Consider the following 6,949-nt stretch of genomic DNA (forward strand, 5'->3'; position numbering starts at 1 on the left):
GTGCCTCAAGTGTCCCAAGAAAATATCACCCACAGCAAAACCGGCCTGTGTCCACTCAACAGTGCATCCAGGTGCCATAGTTTCTGTTGATATTTGACATATATGTGCTCGGCCGTCAACGTGATGCAGCAGGAATCTTGATCCAGACCAGGCCACTTTCTTCCATGGTCCAATCTCAGGGTCCATTACATGTGTTGTTAGCAATGGCACGCAGTTAGCATGGGTGGTGGTTAAGCAGACCCATGTACAAAAGGCTGTGATGAGCTTTTTGCTGTGACACATTACCTTGGTCACCACTATTGTAGCTGCCGGTCATTTGTCGCACTGTGGCCCTGAGAGATGTGTGAGAGTCTCCGTTCCCCTTTGGCATCAATGAGCTGGAGATGATACACATTTGGTCATCCAAACACATCTTTTGATATGTACTCACTACGGTGGTACGTGAACAACCCACAAGGCGCACCATTTCAGACACTGAAGTTCCGAATCACCATATCATCACAATTTGTCCTTTATCAAACTCGGATAAATTGACAGCTTTTCCCATTTTGAACAATCTACTGACTGAAAGCCAGTCCAAGGGTGGTATATATACTGGTCTGTAAACTGCACCTGCTACATAATTTGCTCATTGCTCTTGGCTGGGTGTGGTCATAATGAAATGGGTCATTGGCGTCTATACTGCATACAATATACTGTGCCTTGCTAAAATATTCATACCCTTTCATTTTTTATGGTTTGTTATGTTGCTGCCTTATGTTAAACTGCTTTAAATTATCTTTTTTTCAACACTCCATACATCATAATGGCAAAGCAAAAAACAGGGTTTTAACATCTTTGCAAATTTATTGAAAATAAAAACTTAAATGATTCCATTACATAAGTATTCAGACCCTTATCTGAGACAGATAAAATTTATCTCAGGAGCATTCAACTGACTAACATAATTAAACACAAGGGAAAAACTGGGTCAGACAGAGCACATGGGGAAGGAAAACACAACAAAATGTCCATGGGTGTGACAGATACAGCCTTCCAGGTTTTTCCATTGTAACTTTAATAATATAATTTAATATAAATTTATTGTGGACAAGGCACATTTTTTAACATCTCTCTTGTAAAAATATATACTTTTCTTAATTGGTATGTGGTCACCCTCCAAAATTACGATGTTCTTGGTCACTTGAATGGCAAATATAAAACTACAAACAAACTAAAAAACTAACTAAAAAAATCAAAAAATTTGTACAATCCGAGTGAAAAGAGGGACTAAAATGCTGCTCATATACGTGGAAACTCACATAGTTCTGATTAAACTATAGTATCTAGTAATGCTTGTGTCGGAAACAGGGTTGCAAAAATATAAATCATAAAGTAATAAACTTCATAGCCTGAGATTGAACAATATAATTTCTTGTCATTTTAATGTGTCTTCATTAGATATTGAAAAAATGTTGATTAAACTAATTTTATTTTTTAATTTTTCCGAGTGAAAAAGATTTTGTGGAATGAGCCATTCATATGACCCTGGACCACAAAACCAGTCATAACGGTGTGTTTCCACTGGCACGTAGCTTGGTCATTCCTCGACATATGCAAAAACACCGGGCGATAACCAGTCGCTGTGAAAAGAAGATGAAATGCAAACAGGGTGTAAACATAGTTTTTAGAGGCATGCTCTGCCCTAAATTTGACACGTCCCAAAGTAGTGGCGTTGCAGCGTTGCCAGAAATGCACCATAAGGGTCAATTTTGTGAAACAAATCTACACGTTATTCCGCATCAAGGAGACTATGGTAGACTTTTCGGTTACCTGGGCTAGGTCGACAGAGTTTTTCCCTCCAAATTTGGAATACTCCACGTCATCACCGGTGTACCTGCTAGTAACTAAGCCTCGCGGCCGGAGAAGGAAGCGGGGATCCAGGGCTGGTGTTCAGGCCAGGCTGAGGAAACAACGTAGACAACCACTATGCCCGAGTGGTCCTGGATTTTTCTGGGTCGAGCGATGCTTACGGTCGGTTCCTGTCCATAAGTTGGGCTGGAACTCGTCCTGTGCGCCTCCATCCCTTTGGAGGAGTCAATCTGACCGGATTTTTCCGTCTCGGCGGCTCCGAAATCCCTTTCTGCGTGAGCGGATTCTGTGTCCTGTGACATGCCAGTTTGCAAGTGACAATCGCGACCTATCTGAACATGCCCAGTCGGCGCGATTTGCTTTGTTTAACACGCGCTCCATTGCAAACAAGGCGTTCATCCTTAATGATTTATTCACAAAGGAACATATTGACTTCTTGTTCCTAACTGAGACTTGGCAGCGAGAAATGGATTACACTCATCTCAATGAACTGTGTCCTCCGGACTGTTCTGTGTTTGGGACACCGCGGGTGTTGCGGCGAGGTGGAGGACTCGCGCTCGTGTATAGGGACCGTTTCTGATGCAGGCTAATGAATTTGGACTCTTTCGACTCCTTTGAACTACAGATGACTAAGGTTGGAAATACTGATTCATTTTACTGTGTCTTAATTTACCGACCTCCTGGTACTGCTCGCTTATTTTTAGAGCAATTTGCAGATTTTTTATCTTCAATTATCAAACTTGAAAATGTTCTGATACTCGGGGATTTTAACCTCCATATTGATGACTCTTCATGTAATCTGGCATCTGAGTTTTTAACACTCACTGAATCATTTCATTTTAAACAGTGTGTTTCTGGTCCTACACATATAAAAGGCCATACTCTGGACCTTGTTTTTTCTTTAGGCCTGAACATTGACCAATTGAGTGTTATGGACTTAAATATGTCAGACCACAGTTGCATATTTTTCAACCTGTCTTCTAATGTTGAATGTCTTCCCTGTAATCCAGTATTGCAAAGACGCATTATTAGTCAAACTACATCTGAGAAATTTTCTGAGTCATTTGACCCTAGTTCTTTTATGGATTGTAGTGATGCTGAATCTTTTCTTCAGTTCTTTAACATTCATTGTCTGTCTGTTTTAAATAATGTTGCTCGCTCCCCTGAAAAGTAAAAGCACATTCCCTAAGAATCCTTGCCCTTGGGTGAATGAAGAAATAATGTCTTTTAGGAGAAAGTGCCGTAAAGTTGAACGTTTGTGGAAGCTGACTTCATATCTTGATTTGAAAGATTTGTTTGATAAATTTCAGTCAGGTTTTCGTAAATGTCATTCAACTGAGACTGCGCTTCTTAAAGTATCAAACGACATTTTGATGGCTGCTGACTCTGGACAGTACACTGTATTGATTTTACTTGACCTATCGTCTGCATTTGATACATTGGACCATACAGTATTGATACATCAGTTATGCAATGAAATGGGGTTCTCTGGGTCTGTTTTAAAATGGTTGACCTCTTACTTGAGTGATAGATCATTTTGTGTGTCTATGAATAACATTCTGTCAGAAATGACCCCTCTGTCATATGGAGTCCCTCAGGGATCGCTTTTGGGTCCTATTCTGTTTTTATTGTATATTAGCCCTCTTGGTGAAATTATTCGAAATTTTAATAATGTGTCTTATCACTTTTATGCTGATGACATTCAGTTGTACTGCTCATTCAAAGAGCCAGAGTTAGGTAAATTAAATGCTTTATTGGAATGCCTGTCATGCATTAAGACTTGGTTATACAACAATTATTTACAACTGAATATAAAAAAGACTGAAACTTTGATCATTGCTCCAGAACAAAAAATACCTCAAATTAAACAACACCTCTGTTCCTTGGACTCATCCGTCCAGTTGAGCCTAAGAAACCTGGGTGTTTTGTTCGACCAATCGTTGTCTCTGGATGGTCATTCTAGACAGTTGGTCAGAAACTGTTTTTATCATTTGAGAAATATTTCTAAATTGAGAAAAATATTGCCCAAAGCTACCATGGAGATGATCATTCATACTTTTATTTCTTCAAGGTTAGATTACTGTAATTCTCTTTTTACTTGTTTTAACAATGTTTCTATGAACCGTCTTCAATTGGTGCAAAATGCAGCAGCCAGGCTTTTAACAGGAACCAACAGAAGGGCACACATTACTCCGATTTTATTTACTCTCCACTGGCTTCCGGTAAAATTTAGAATTAATTATAAAATTTTAGTTTTAACCTTTAGAGCATTACATGGACAGACCCCCCAATATATCGCAGACATGCTTACCCCTTATTCTTCTTTTCGTACTCTTCGTTCCTCAGGTCAAAATCTCCTGATTGTCCCTAAAACCCGCCTTAAAACTCGGGGAGACCGCTCCTTTCAAGCAGTTGCTCCCAAACTGTGGAATGCCTTGCCACTGTCTCTGCGTGTGGTCGATTCTGTTGATTCTTTTAAAAAACAGCTAAAGACACTTCTATTCAGTCAAGCTTTCAGTTGACTGAGCTATTATGTTTTATGTTTTGTATGATGTTTCTTATTTTTAAGTTTGTTATTTTGCTATATGTAAAGCACTTTGTGATTTTATCTGTGTACATCATCTCAAAGCTAAATAAGTAAGCTTTCCATTAAAGCAAAATTAGTGGAAATGCACCATAAGGGTCAATTTTGTGAAATTGAGCTTTATACATCATCTCAAAGCTAAATAAGCAAGCTTTCCATTGATGTATTGTTTGTTTGACAATATTTGGCTGAGATACAACTATCTGAAAATCACCTTTAAAGTTGTCTAAATTAAGTCCTTAGCAATGCATATTACTAATCACAAATCAGGTTTTGAAAACCAAACTTCAGGGCATGTGGTCCTCACAGTCATTTTAAAAGAGCATTGAAACAGGATGGTCACCACAGTGTCATTATCCTGCTGAGAAGAGTTAAACCCTATTCGCACGGGATTAGTATTATCTTGGGACCTTGTGTGATTTTGAAATTACCCTCCCACATCTGAATTTCGTGTGGTGCATTCGCACGGGATAAGCGAAGCATGTGATTTTACTCGAATTTACTGACTTATCTCCCGGATACCCGGATGTCAAGGCTTTGAGAGTACCGTTCTATGGTTCAGATGGATTAAAAAAAAAATAATAAAATTTCAGCTTTCTCTTTCTATAATAATAATAATATAGTTTCTTGCGCTTTATTTACATTTCACCGGGTTAAAATAATATATCAAGCTTTATGCGTGATTTATTTGTAACGCATTAACCTCAAAACGTTTTCAGCTTTCTCTTTCTGCAAATTGTATGGTGTAGCGATATGACAGCACCCAAAATATTATTAAACACTCCAACGCAGCTCCATTCTTCGCGAAAGATGGATAAAAAGGCGCACAGGAAACAAAAACCTCGAAAAATGATATACGACCCGCCAAAACCAGGCCAAATCACAGAGATGCTGATTCGCACGGGACAAATATTATCACAGGACCTCGGTGTTCAGTGAAATATGGTAGGTCATTTGCGGGGGAATTTTTACTTTACAAATTACAGACATGGCCGATTCGCACGGGATTAAGATCACAGACAAACTCCGCAATTATTACAGATGACTGGAGGTCACCAGGTAATACTAATCCCGTACGAACAGGGCTTTAGTCAATATTAAGAATCTTTTTTTCTCTCACATTTCAGTGAGTTCTCAAAGGACTACAAGTTGTGAATAAGTAATGTGCCACTATTATTGCAAGAGCCATTTGTGGCTTCGATATTTCTTCAACGTCATCACCAAGGAACTCTTAGAATATCAGTGTCTGACTGTGAAATTATGGTTTTACATGACATCTCACTGTGAGCTTTTACACAAAACAATTAGCTACATTTCTCAGACTGAACAACAAGACTGTAGTGGGAAGGAAATATGAGAGCAAGAAAGAGGAATAGGAGCTGTAAATTGGAACAGGTGGGCAGCATGTAGAACTCTGCTCTGTCAGTCTCTAAAAGGTCTGATTTAAAGGTGCAAGGCAGAGAAAATTCAAGCTGTGAAAGTCATTGTCAGTTAATAGATTTTGCATTAACACAGGCTCTTCTCTTGGTGGCAGACCATTTACCACAGAAACCCAACAGGTGTAACCCTGTCACAATTTCTTGGTTTCACCCTGTAAATTTATCCACACGACTTCTCCCTGTGCTACATGCTAACAGACATCCCGATCCTGTTACACCTTGTCAAATTAACAACTATTAAATTCTACTGTTTGTGTTGAATAAAAAGTAATGAATTTTAAGAATCCCAAGGGAAAGAAGCTTGGGAAATTTTGCTATATTACTACAGTATTAAACACAGATCTATTTGACAATCAGCACACCCACTATTTTGCAGTGTAAAATCTGTATTAAAAACATATTTATACAAGGTCATTGAAAGAAAAGTATATGCATATTGTGCAAATTAATCCCCGGTGCCACAGCATAAATGGCTGCCCACTGCTCCGGGTGTGTGTCCACGGTGTGTGTGTGTTCACTGCTGTGTGTGTGCACATGGATGGGTTAAATGCAGAGCTAATGAATTCTGAGTATGGGTCACCATACTTGGCTATATGTCACCTCACTTTCTTTTACACTTCTTCAAATCCCTATGATAATGGTCTCTAAAGAACCTTAAGTAGAGACAGGTGAATAAATCACTGCAGATGTGGGTTTGACTTGCACTGCCATAAAAACACTAAATCAGAAGGTGTAAGTACTTATTGCTAGTTTTACATTGGACTTTATATTGATACAACTGAAATAATCATAGTGTATAACTGTACATTATTTAAAAACATAAAAAAAGAAGTAATATTCATACCTTTAGTGGAATCACATATTTAGATCATTTAAGATTTGAGTATTTTGTTTATTTACGTTTATAGTTTTGAAAATGTCTACAGGGATCAAGAAAGGTGTCTTAACTGTAACACATGGGCAATACACAATTTAATCAATCAGACAGTGCAGTGTAACAATTTTTGTCAATAGCAAGTTGTCAATAAAACTTATCTTATTGAAGTACTGTATGTTTTACAAGAAAATGCATGCC

General features: G+C 38.4%; 1 long non-coding RNA gene across 1 annotated transcript; it reads right to left on the minus strand.

The window, feature by feature from the left end:
• Positions 1-1,497: 1,497 nt before the first annotated feature.
• LOC122136070 lies at positions 1,498-2,276 on the minus strand. The gene is made up of 2 exons (XR_006153898.1): positions 1,813-2,276; positions 1,498-1,622 (listed from the first exon to the last, which is right to left on the minus strand). It is a non-coding gene; the product is annotated as an uncharacterized LOC122136070 (long non-coding RNA).
• Positions 2,277-6,949: the final 4,673 nt, after the last annotated feature.

This window comes from Cyprinus carpio, chromosome B1, assembly GCF_018340385.1.
Source record: "Cyprinus carpio isolate SPL01 chromosome B1, ASM1834038v1, whole genome shotgun sequence".
NCBI classification, from domain to species: domain Eukaryota; kingdom Metazoa; phylum Chordata; class Actinopteri; order Cypriniformes; family Cyprinidae; genus Cyprinus; species Cyprinus carpio.